This window comes from Urocampus carinirostris, chromosome 14, assembly GCF_059441175.1.
Source record: "Urocampus carinirostris isolate Australia breed hairy pipefish chromosome 14, RoL_Ucar_1.0, whole genome shotgun sequence".
In the NCBI taxonomy this organism is placed as follows: domain Eukaryota; kingdom Metazoa; phylum Chordata; class Actinopteri; order Syngnathiformes; family Syngnathidae; genus Urocampus; species Urocampus carinirostris.
In genome coordinates this window covers 8,245,677-8,259,153 of record NC_142362.1, presented here as the reverse complement: position 1 = coordinate 8,259,153, position 13,477 = coordinate 8,245,677, and positions in this window count along the sequence as shown.

Genomic DNA, 13,477 nt, shown 5'->3' with positions numbered 1-13,477 from the left:
GATATATTTTGTCACATAATAATAACATTTTTGGGGCTTATTTAGTCGGTTGTAAGATACAGAACTGTACTTAATCACATTTTTAGTGGAAGTACAATGTTGGCAACAAGATTCACTTGATATCATTGGAAATTATTTGAATGCAACACAAACCTTTTCTACTTTTTTCAAAAATTCCTTTAAAAAAATCTCATAGTGTTTATTTTTTCCGAGCTGTTACCTTTTTCTTTTTGTTCTCTATTTACTTTTTTCCTACGTTTCTTTCTTTTCTTTTTTTCTGTCTTTTTTTCAAAAATTTTCCTTCTTTTACTCTCTTCCTTTTGTTTCTTTTTTTCTCAGCTTTTCACTACTTTTTCATTTTGGTATTTTTTTTCTTTTTTGTTCTATTCCCCCCTTCCTTTAAGTCATTTTGTGCATAATTTTACATAATATTTGGTCATTTTGGGGTTAAAGAAGCAAAAACAACCAGAAGAGCCGTTTAGGACCCGAAAGAGCGGGTTCCTTTTAGTGAGCCGAGCCGAAGAAGCCGGTTCTCGACAAACTCTACTGACTTTACTTTTCAACTTCGTTCGACATTTACTTCAAAATACCGCATTTAGGACCCAACGTCAGGGGAACCCGTGTATTTTTACCTTCCATGCACTCTAACTTTGACTTAAGTCGCTTCTTAATTAGTAATTTTGAGCCCTGATTTTTGTGCGCTGGCTAGATTTTCTTGTGCGCTGAGAATGTGCGAGCAGTGCGCAATTGCGCATGCGCGCAGCTTAGAGGGAACACTGACCTGCAGCTTGTTTTTCTCTTGCGCTTCTCTGGTTGTTATCTCCCGGGCCGGATTCAATCCCTTAACGGGACTGATCTGGCCCGCGGGCCGCCTGTTTGTCACCTGTGATATAGAGGATACAAGGCCGTCTGTTTAGGTTCATTGTCAGAGTTGGGTTGGGTTACTTTAACTTGATTACTTTCAATGACTTTTGGATGACTCCAATACCAAATATGCTAATAAAAGACAAAAGAAACTAAATATGAATAAAACGATGACTCACAACACGTGGTAAGCTTTCTCTCCTGGCTTTGATCTCTTTGATCTCCGGCTAACCAAACATCAAATGCGACAGAAACAAAATGAAAATAAATCCAAACAGCTTGCCAACGTCATTTTTGCCATCCCATGTATTCCGTTACTCCCCAAGCCTGCACAACATTTAGTACTTTTATTCATATTTAATTTCTTTTGTCTTTTATTAGCATATTTGGTATTGGAGTAACCCAAAAGTAATTGAAAGTAATTAAGTTAAAGTAACCCTAAGCAACCCTGTTTACAATGTACTTCAGACTTTACCCATTCACACACACACTCGCACACCGATGGCGGAGTCAGCCGTGCAAGGCGCCTACCTGCTTATCGGGGGCATTAGGGGTTCAGTGTCTTGCCCGAGGACACTTTGACAGGCCAAAAAGCCAAATTAGGATGCAGAGCCTATTGCCCACACCTCTATCCAGCAGACAGTAGATTAGGAACAGGGTTGGGTAGGGTTACTTTAACTGGATTACTTTCAACGACTTTTGGATGACTCCAATACCAAAGATGCTAATAAAAGACAAAAGAAACTAAATATGAATAAATTGATGACTCACAACACATGGTAAGCTTTCTCTCCTGGCTTTGATCTCCATGATCTCCGGCAAAACGAACATAAAATGCGACAGACACAAAATGAAAATAAATCCAAACAGCTTGCCAACGTCATTTTTGCTGTTCCATGTATTCCGTTACTCCCCAAGCCTGCACAAAATTGAGTCATTTGATTCATATTTAGTTTCTTTTGTCTTTTATTAGCATATTTGGTATTGGAGTAATCCAAAAGTAGTTGAAAGTAATCCAGTTAAAGTAACCCTACCCAACCCTGTTCATTGTATGTTCATTGTATGCGTTCTACTCGGGTAATAGGGTTAAAAGGTGGCTAGCGCAGGCGCTAATAGGAAAACCAGTGAATCCTGGGAGCAGTTTCATCTCCGGTGTCTCCACTTGATTAGTTTAACAGCTCCTTTGATCTTTTGCCGTGATTGAAGTGTTTAAGTAGAACATGCTCGGGGAAAAGCCCGAGTGCCGGCAGCGGGTATGTGTGGCACATTGCATGCCTAAGAGGCACAACGTCTTAATGTCAGGGGGAAATTAAAACACTTTTCCATTACCCGGGCCCCGGAATTTGAATTCCTTCGTCTACATGCGATACAAAGTAGGTGACAAGGTCAGTAAATAGCGACTGAATGAGATGTGAGAGTTAACCTTTGAGAACAGGTTGGAATGACTTGACTGCTTACCTGAAAGTGGATTTTTTTATAGTATGGGTGAGAGTGTTTTTCCTATTCCATATCTAGGTTGGGGGGATGGTTTGAAAAGGTTTGTACAGAGCCACCCCGACTTACGACCATTCGAAAAACGGTAGTGTTGGGAATCAAAAGCTGACCATGCGCCTTATAATACAGTGCGCCTTATATATGGATCAATAAATTGTCAAATTTGCTGACGACACTACTGTTTCTGTCATGATTACCCAAGTGGAGCCACCTGGGGTAATCATCTGGCGCGCTGGAATGCGCTTCCTGTTTGGGTTATGTTCCCTTTTTAAGCACGCTACGCGGAGACCTCTTCGTGGGAGGATTACTTCTGTACCCCGTATGACTCTCCCGATTACCTGTGCCTTCTTGTTTACCTGATTCTGCCTGCCTGCCTCCGATCCGACCTGCTTCCGTCCCACGCTACGATCTTCTCTCCAGTCCCGGTAAACTCGACCTGCTTCCGTCCCACGCTACGATCTTCTCTCCAGTCCCGGTAAACTCGACCTGCTTCCGTCCCACGCTACGATCGGCTACGTGTTCCGAAGTTGTCTTCACGGCGTTGCTGCTGACGTTCGACGGTCATCGCGTCTCCCGCTAACCCTGTACGCTTCCCCAAATAAAAGACTTGTAACGAACGCTCTGGGGTCTCCTGCTCTGTTCCGGTCCTCCTGACAGTTTCTGGTTACATTATGAACAATGATAAGAGCGCATACAGACGGCAGGTGGATAACATCGTGGAATGGTGCAATGGAAATGATTTGACATTGAATTTGGACAAAACCAAAGAAACGATTATTGACTTTCGGACGAAAAACAAAAACCAGAAGGAACCTTTACTTATCAATGACAAAAGAGTCGAGCAGGTGGAACATTTCAAACTTCTCGGGACTTTTATTTCAGAAGATCTAAGCTGGGCACTGAACTAAAGAAGGCACGCCAAAGAACTTTTTTCCTAAGGAAGTTGAACTCCTACGAAGTACTAGTCAATTTTTATCGTGCGATTATTGAAAGTGTTTTAGCAAATTCTATTATTGTTTGGTTTGGTCGAATCACAAAGAAAGATCTGTCGAAGTTCAATTCTGCCATCCCTGGAATCTATATATAATGAGTTTTGAAACGTACCTCAAATATTCTTAAGAATGAGAGTCATCCTGGTAATGATCATTTTCATCTGTTACGGAGCGGTGGACGCTTGAAGTCATTCAAGGGTACTAAAAGGTTTACAAACAGTTTTTACCCGAGTGCTGTCCGAATTTTTAATAATTGTAAATTGTAATTTCTGTTTTTCGTTTTATATTCGGAATGTTGTTAAATTTTAAAATTCTCACTGAGCCGAGACAACGAGACGATTTCCGATGATTTTTATGTGAAGATTATTGGTTGAATAAACTAACTAAACTAACTAACTAACAATATTAAGTCGCAAAGTCTTGCAACTAAGGCAAGCAGCCGCCGACTAGATTTTCCCCCGAAGGCTAAGTAGTCCGCGGTCTATGCTGGGAGTTATATACCGGCGTTTCATTTGGTACCAGGAGTAAGCATTTGAGGGCAATAATTCCCTACTCGATCTATTCTTCCAATTCAGTCAATCAAGGCTGTTTCAATTGTGTCTGAGAGGGACCACATCTCATTTTATTGCGACTCTGTTTGTTTTTTTTCCCATTTCTGCTTAGAATAATGGGTCCCAGTGAAGTTAGTGATAAGAGGGAAAGGGGAAAACCGTGACAACAATGATCCAGTCAAAGAAGGGAATGATTGCGAAATACGAAAACTGTGTAGTTTTTAGTTTGGTTTGTTTCGGTACGAGTTTCTGCTTTTTAAACACTGCTTGGAAAGTACAGTAAAATATTTAACTTTTTTACTCTTAGTTTCATATTCATTATCTTTATTGTCGGCCTGGCGGCTGGGTGGTTAGTGTGCAGCCCCAGGGTGCAGCGGTTCAGGGTTCAAGTCCAGCTACTGCCGCCTCCCCTTGTTTAGTTTGCATGTTCTCCCAGTGCCTGCGTGGGATTTTTCTCTGTAAGCCCTGCGACTAGCTGGTAACCAGTTCAGGGTGTCCCCTGCCCAATGCCCGAAAATGACTGGGATGGGCTCTAGCACCCCGGCGACCCTACTGAGGATAAACGGTGCAGATAATGGATGGATGGATTAGCAACATTGGTATCATTGTTTAAGTACATGTTTTATTTAAAGTTTGGATATGAATTTATTTTAGTATGTGGTGATTTTAAATCAGTTTTAGGGGGTCTCTTATATGCGTATTGAATGATTTTATACATTTCACTATAAAGGATTTTATACGATTGAATACAAGTTACATTTATTGAGTGCAATGAAGATTTTCGCCGAGTAGGCTATAGTTCAATGACAGGTCACGCCGTTCCAAATGCAGAATATTTTGACGAGGGAATTTTGATAACAGGACTCTGATGGAGGACGGCAGGCGATGTTTTGAGAACAAGGCCCTGATGACGTAGAAACGCTCTGTGTTGTTTTGGAGTTTTCCAGACATCGTGACGCCCAGGGGGGCTTCCTTGGCACGCCCATGGGAGGAGTCGAGACGCCATCTTGCGGGGAGACGTGGGCCGAGAGGAGGAGTTCAGGGGAGGCTAGACAGAGACTCGAGCGACACTAATTCGGCTATATTCGATGGAGTTCACTTAGTTCTTTGATTAGGGAAATTAAATCTGCCCCCGTGTGGAAATGCCGGTCCCTTGTTCATCTTTTCCATCAAGAAACGAGCGCGCATTGTTAGGTGAATGTAGTTAATGGAGTCCGATAACTAATTCGAACAATTTTATAAATATTTAATTCTTATCAGTGTATATTCAGTACTTGAAGTCGTTTTGGCTTCGCTGGTCATTTGTTTTTTTGAAAAAAGAGAAAATTGTCTACTAGCTCTGCTTTAACTTCACAACCCTTTCATTCGATACATTTGAGAAGTGGACATTTTTTTTCTTGATTTTGGCTATTAATTAACGTGCTATGGTGGGTCCAGAACTCAGACCAGTTGAGAAGAACTACTTTGAAGGAAAAACAGGTTCTGTAAATTTATGTTGTTTGTTTTTTGGCCTTGGTTTTGAGACATTTATTACACACAAAGAAACTATAGGTCCACCAATACAAAAGCCGCTTTTGTTATCTCCCTCCGACTCCTTCACCAAAAGGCTCCATTCTTCTCTTCACAAATCTCAGCTGCCACTTGCAGCTAAGCCATTTCGCCGGGCGCCCATCAGCCGTCAAATGTCAGGAGCTTCACAAGTCATAAGCTTGAAGTATCTCTGGAACACGCAAACAATTTGCTAGCCGTAATGTTGTGTCAATACCGCCGTGCACAAGACAGATGTGGTTATTATTTTGTCATTTCAACATTTCACATCAGTTGGAGAACCTCACAGATTCTGCTGTCCGGAGCCCGAATGTCAACTAATGAGCGGACAGGTGGAAAAGAGCAGCAAATTTGTTACCGCTGACAGGAAGCACTGATGGATGCAACAGCTGCAAACATCCACAAACTGAAGCCGGCAGCCGGTCGTGCACGGATCACCAAACTGCTGCATGCATAGATACAGAGAGGCGCACACGCTTTAGCTTTAGCTTTGTCCGAAATTTTTGTCCCTTGAAATAAACGGCAAAGGGAAAGTTACAATTGCCTTATCCCTTGAAATTAGCATGAACAGTTTCAATATACTGATCGATTGAATTGTAAGTTACAACCAGGATTGGGTAGATTTACTTTAACTGGATTACTTTCAATTACTTTTGGATGACTCCAATACCAAATATGCTAATAAAAGACAAAAGAAACTCAATATGAATCAAATGATGACTCACAACACGTGGTAAGCTTTCTCTCCTGGCTTTGATCTCCGGCAAAACTAACATCAAATGCGACAGAAACAAAATGAAAATAAATCCAAACAGCTTGCCAACATCATTTTTTGCCGTTCCGTGTATTCCGTTACTCCCCAAGCCTGCACAAAATTTAGTCATTTTATTCATATTGAGTTTCTTTTGTCTTTTATTAGCATATTTGGTATTGGAGTCATCCAAAAGTCATTGAAAGTAATCCAGTTAAAGTAACCCTACCCAACCCTGGTTACAACCTATCGCAGAGGCTTTAAAGAAGGACAAAATAATAAGCTAACTGCTATATATAATTATATGTTCAGTATTCCGTTTAATACAACCTTTGTGAGTTTTGCTTTTGTTTTGTTGTTTAGGGTTACTGTTAGTTTAGTTTGGTTTAGTTTTGGGTTGATCTAGTGCAGGGGTCGGGAACCTATGGCTCGCGAGCCATATATGGCTCTTTCTATGAGTATCTGTGGCTCAGAGACCAATTTGATTGCATGCAAAATTTCTCCATCTTGTTCAAAACCGGAGTTGTCTATCCTATACAAGTACACGTAAAGCCAAACCAAAGATATACACGAGAATGACACTTCGCAGTATATATAGGGCACGTTTTTCACTACAATTTACAGTCAAGGTGTCACACAAAAAAAGGGGGAAAAAAAACTTGTTTTGGCTGTACAACGCTAAAGAATCCTTTATTTAAAAGTTCACTATATAATCTGTGTTCAGTGTTCAGATACTTTATGATGAATCCACAGAACTGTAAATACGCCAAAACACCGGAAGAGAACTTAGTCATTTGATTGGGTGAGTGGGAGGGATGGGTGGAGCTATGCAAAAAGTACAAGCATTCCCTCCCATCTCTCGCCAAAGGTAAGCACATAAGGCTCCCTATTCTCAGAATGTTGTGACGTTTTTACAAAATAAATGCTTGCATCTGGTTTTGAAACCAATATGTATGAAAAAAAGGGTCAAAAGGAGTTTAACCGATCTTGAGTAATTGCAAGAAAGAGACAAGTTTAAAGTGGTATGTTTGTTGAATTTGGGACAGGGGCTCTGGCATTATTCTCTTTTCATAATTTTTATCAAATCATCAAAAATAAATGTGCTGAAGACTAAGCTTTTGTCTGGGGCGCGGGTTTAGCAATTTAGTAAATTTGTCTCATAATATATGGTGTGGCTCTTTCCCAAAATAAAATTAATATTTTTTGCTTTTATGGCTCTTTGAGTCAAAAAGGTTCCCGACCCCTGATCTAGTGTAACTGCGGTGTACCCGTCCCACCAAAGATCCACATTAACGCTGGACTGGATGATGAGGCTTTTATTACAGTTGCTGCAATGAGCGACACAACATACACACACCATGTGGTTAGCACCTCCGCTGGTTCTCAATATCGTTAGCAGCGCGCTGGAGACTGCTCTCAACATATCAAATACTTTTCTTTTCAGTTAACATACAATACATCTTAGAATATCAACCATCACAATACATTTTTACATCCATTTTAACAAGATACTTTTAACAAGTGATCGTATAGTGTTTTTTTTTATTCAACATATTTCTTTTCCTGAATTTTAACCAACATCATCCTTTTTATATATATGAGAAAATAGAAATGATTACAATAACGAGTGTAAAAATGGGTACAATTTACCAGCAATGAGTCACACAAGATATCCACAACATGTGGTTAGCACCTCCGCTGGCTTTCAACACTATAAGGGGAATTAGCATTTTAGTACAACGTGCAACGTCCGGCAAAACTAACATAAAAGGCGACAGAAACAAAACGAAAATGAATCCAAACAGCTTGACAACATCAATCACATTACTGTGCATGTTGAGAGATTTGTCAGCTGTGGTTTTATTGTTTAAAATTAACTATTTGCGGAGCACCAAAAGATTGTGGTTACCGTTAGCAGCGCGCTGGAGACTCCTAACAACATCCGTCTTTCGGTCACAAAATCAGAAGCCAAACCAAACCTTACCCCCTACCAGCAGGTGGCACTGTTGGACTCGTCATTGCAGGACACTTACACACAAACTATACAAACATATTTTAGCAGGAATTTCAACAAAACAAAAGTTATTATTACACCCGTTACACTAGTTTAGTTCGGTGGTGGGTTTGTGTGTTTTGTTTCGGGTTGATCTTATTTGGTTTAGTTCAAATTTGTTTGGTTTAGTTAGCTTTAGTTTTGGGTTGATCTTGTTTTGTCTTTAATTTGGGATTGGGTTGCTGTTGTTTGGTTTAGTTAATTTAGTCAAGTTATTTAAGTTTAGTCTAGTTTAGTTTAGTTTTGGGTTTCAGGTTTGTTTTGTCTTTTGTTTTTGCTTGGGCTGTTTTTGGTCAGGGTAGGATTGGGGTTGTTCGGTTTAGTTACGTTAGTTTGGTTTAGGTTTGTCTTTTTTGTTTTGTCCTTTGTCTATGTTGTGTTGAGTTTGGTTGGGTTGTTTTTATACAGATTTGGGATGGGGTTGTTTAATTTATTTAAGTTTGGTTTGGTCTGGTCTTGTTTTTGTTTTTGGTTCAGCTTGGGTGTGGTTTCTTTGTTGTTGTTTTTTTCTTTGTTTTGTTTTGGTTTGGTTTGGTTTGGTTTGGTTTGGTTTGGTTTAGTTTAGTTTGGTTTGGTTTGGTTTGGTTTGGTTTGGTCTGGTCTGGTCTGGTCTGGTCTGGTCTGGTCTTGTTTTTGTTTTGGTTCAGCTTGGGTGTGGTTTCATTGTTGTTGTTTTTGCTTTGCTTTGGTTTGGTTTGTTTTGGTTTGGTTTGGTTTGGTTTGGTCTGGTCTGGTCTGGTTTCGGGTCGGTCCAGTCCGTGTGTGGTTTTGTTGTTGTTGTTTTTTAGTTTTTCATATTTCCACAACACTGATCTTTCTGTCCAGGATTTGGCAACAGAGGCACAATGTGGGCCTGCTTATTGCAACGTATTCAAGTCGGGTAAAAATAAAGAAGTTCAAGGTGTGTCTTTCAAAGTTTTTTTTATTTATTATTATTTACTTTGTATAACGGGAATGCTAAAATACTTATTTATTGTCACCCGAACCCTGTTATTGTATGGATAGCAAGTTTTTTGGGCTATAATTGGGCCGTGGGTAACACGCTCATTAGCATTAGCGACTTATCAGTGGCTTTCATTGTGGCTTAGCCTTGAGCTAGCTACATATGAAACAAGCAAAATTATGGGTGCAAACAGTATGTATTTCTTTAACTGCCACACTAAACTGTGGAAATTTGAAGGCCTGCCTCACTGAGATAAAATAATGGATGTCACTGAACTTCTTGCGCCTTAACTCAAGAACTTGTGACTTGTTCTCAAAAACTGCTCTGAACATTGACAAATGTAATATCACCCAGAGTGACTCAGTCAAAAATTCAGGTGTCATATTTCACCCCGGTCCGTCCTTTCGAACACACGTGAAGAATATTACTAGAACAGCTTTCTTCCATCTTCGCAACTTTGCTCAAATTCGTCCTGTGCTGTCTCAGTCAGACGCGGCGATTATAATTCACGCGTTTTTTACTTCCCGTCTCGATTACTGTAATGCACTACTCTCCGGTCTCCCGAAGTCCAAAATCAAGAGCCTGCAGCTGGTACAAAATGCTGCAGCGAGGCTTTTAACTAAGACAAAATCACATGACCCGATTTTAGCTAACCTGCATTGGCTCCCTGTTAGCTTAAGATGTGATTTTTAAGTTCTGTGGGTAGTATCCAAAATCATGCAAGGACTTGCTCCCTCATAACTTTCAGATTTAATTTCGCCCTATGTTACGGTCTGGAGCCTTCGCTCTGAAAACGCTGGTCTTCTAGTGATCCCAAGAGCCAAGAAGAGATCCACAGGGTCAAGAGCATTCTCCATTCGGGCCCCGGTGCTGTGGAATGCTCTTCCCCCTGAGATTCCATCTGCAACCTCAGTGGAAATGTTTCAATCTAAACTTAAAACACACTTCTATTCTATAGCATATGAATAACCTATATTTTATGTTGACAATATCTGCGTATTATTTGCCCTTATGTAGGTTTTAGATCAGGGGATGGTGTCATAATAGTCTGAAATAATAGTCTGTGCCTTACTTTCAACAGGACCCGGACTTTACAAGTCTGCATCATACGTTAATTACAGGTATCATTTTCCATTCATGATGCCGATTGTGGTTCTAAGATTGTCTACTATATATCAAGTTACAATCGTGGAACTTACAGCCTAGTCTGGGTTAAAGTTGTGATTGTGTGACAGGTTTTAATGCGTACGCACGCGGCTTGTACAGAGGTGCGGCTTGTGTAAATACAAAAGTGGCAAATCACTCAAAAAGTGGTGGGTGCGGCTTATAATCAGATGCGCTCTATTTAGTATTGATTTAGTTTCTTTTGTCTCTTATTAGCATCTTTGGTATTGGAGTAATCCAAAAGTCATTGAAAGTAATCCAGTTAAAGTAACCCTACCCAACCCTGGCGCTAAATAAGACCCATTTCTCGTTCAATAAAGATATCTGTATGTCACCTTGTGACGGATAACCCAAATTCCTCATCTGTGTTTTGTTGCCCCCTGCGGTCTCAGTTAGCACAAGCTTACATCGGGAGGAATTACAGAAGACTTCTTGTTAGAACTCCAATCACTCCAATTCCATTTTCACCAAAGTGACTTTTCCCAGTCATCCGACCGGGGATTTCTTTAGCCATCAATTAGAAACGTCGCTTCTAATCTGAGTCAGCTTCCCCGACACTGGTCATTTCCCATTAGAGTCATTTTCCCCACAATCCCGTGGAGCGATAAACATCTCCGTGGCTCGATAGAGGAGACGTGGAGGAGACCGTAATTAAAGAGGTGCCATTTACTCTCAGTCAGACCCTCTCAGAGATCTGAATCTGCAATTACCTTTTAGAAAATAGCATTGTCAGGACAAGAATCGCATTAATAATGGCCTGCATTTCGGTTTCCACTGAAGTTGCACTTTGATTGTTTATCGCGGAGGAAGGAAGCAATGGAGTGAGATACCAGTACAGGTACAGTGTCTAGAAAAAAGTATTGGCCTGAACTTTTTGGTCAAATTGTCACATTCCGGGCTTTAACTTAAAGCTTCAAGACTGAAAATATTTTCTAAGAATTAACAACACGTGAGACACCATTGTGAATAGGAACCGAATCCTTTCAACATTTTATGTTTTATTTACAACAAATTAGGTGTTGCAAAAATATTGCCTCCGCCAGTCCTTTTAGCTCAGACAACTGCCTGCAATTGGCCGAAAAAGATGAATGCGTATAGCACGTGGCTGACGGCATACAGAAAGCATTTTTTTACTATTTTGTATTTGTAAATATTTTATTCTCTTGGATTTACTAAACTCACGGATATAAGAGGACCACGGCTGCACATTATTATGAACACAACGACTTCGGTGAGCTACTCCGGCTATATATATTATCCCTGTATCTTGTTTCAGACTGAACTCGATGTTTCTGTGATAAGCGGTGCAGATAATGGATGGAATGGAGCGTCTATTTTTAAATTAAACTCAATTCCAAGTGTTTATTGTCATATATACAGTAAAGTTGCGAGCAAAAAAGAAAATAGAAACTAAGGAATGGTTGGCATTTCTTGAATCCCAAGACTTTAACCTTCCAAATGATGGAACGATGCATTTGAGTGACACCGTACGGACACCGCATCCGCAAGTGTTCTTGACACGTATTTGCGTCTTTGCAAGCTTTGGGAATGTTAAGGGGGTATTAAGTTTGACTGAACTATCTGACTGTTTTGTCCACGTTCCCATTGTAGCGCCTTATAATCCGGTGCGTCTAATGTATGTCAAAAATAGGACCAAAAACTATTTTTTGGGGGTGCGCCCTATAACCCGGTGCGCCTTATAGTGCGGAAAATACGGTAATCTTTATTGGATTGAGCTGACAGAGCTGGCTTTGGAAGCCGACGGTTGTCGGTCGCTAGCAGCGTTGGACGGAACGGTAGTTCCGTGACAGGTAGGCAGAATGAATATGTTTTAGCGGGCAGGTCGATGGCCAGAGCAGGAGAGTAGATCGTAAACGCGGGGCAGAAACAGGTCGGAACCGAAGGCAGGAATCAAAACAGGAGAGTAGTATTTGGTACTTGGTAATCTGGCGAAACACACAGGAACACAGAAGTACGGTCTGACGTCCTTCTCTGGGCGCTGACCGCTTAAGAAGAGAACGTCAGCCAATCAGAGAGCGCCCTCCAGCGCGCCAAACGATTGCCACAGGTGTCTTCACTTTGATTTGTTGTTTTGTTTCATTCAATACTTTTCTATACTTATTGCCGTATTAATCGTTGGACTAGGATATTCCGCACGTATATAAAGATCCCTGTAGCTCTTACTGTAGTCTCAATTTCATAGAATTTATAGTCTGGTGCGCCTTATATATGAAAAATATATGACTAAAGACTGTTTTTGGGGGGTCGGCGTTGTAGTCTGGAACCTTAGGTGATTGTGTTCCAAGAATATGTTCCTTCCTAACACGTTTAGCCCAGCACTGCTAACAACACGCCATCCTCCTAATCAGTTGTGACATCATGCATCGTACTCTTCGCCTTTCCCGCTCTCTCGGATGCAGCCTCGTTCACGCGGCGAATAAGCTCGCCCGTGCGTGACTCTCTGCACACTTTATCAAGTGCATAAGGACCATTTGCACAGAAGGCAATTAAAAGCTTTAGTGGTTCCTGCAGGCAAAGCGGTAGTTTGGAGGCCCCAGTCCTCACATGAGCCAGTACCTTATTGGACGAGGCTGGATTCCCGCAACAAAATAGCGTCCGTAATTTATACTGAATAGACGGTAGGCGGGGCGCTCGGGCCAAGACGAAGGCATCTGCATTAATCAAAGGGAAATTACCCGGCACGTCGGCTAATTTGTAGAGTGGGCGCTTCGCACCTGAGCGGGAAAGCGGAGGGAAATGAGTGACTAAATACTGTGAAGAATGCGGTTGCTAAATGGCGGTATTAAATGAAAGAGCCGATTGGTTTTTATCCCCCGTCCCAAGAAAATAGGTGAAAACGTTGATGGAATCGCAATTGACCAGGGTTGGATAGGGTTACTTTAACTTGATTACTTTCAATTACCGTATTTTCCGCACTATAAGGCGCACCTAAAAGGCTTTATTTTTTTCAAAAGCTGACCATGCGCCTTATAATACGGTGCGCCTTATATATGGATCAATATTAAGTCGCAAAGTCTTGCAACTAAGACAAGCAGCCGCCGACTAGATTTTCCCCCGAAGGCGGAGTCGTCCGCGGTGTATGCTGGGATTTATATA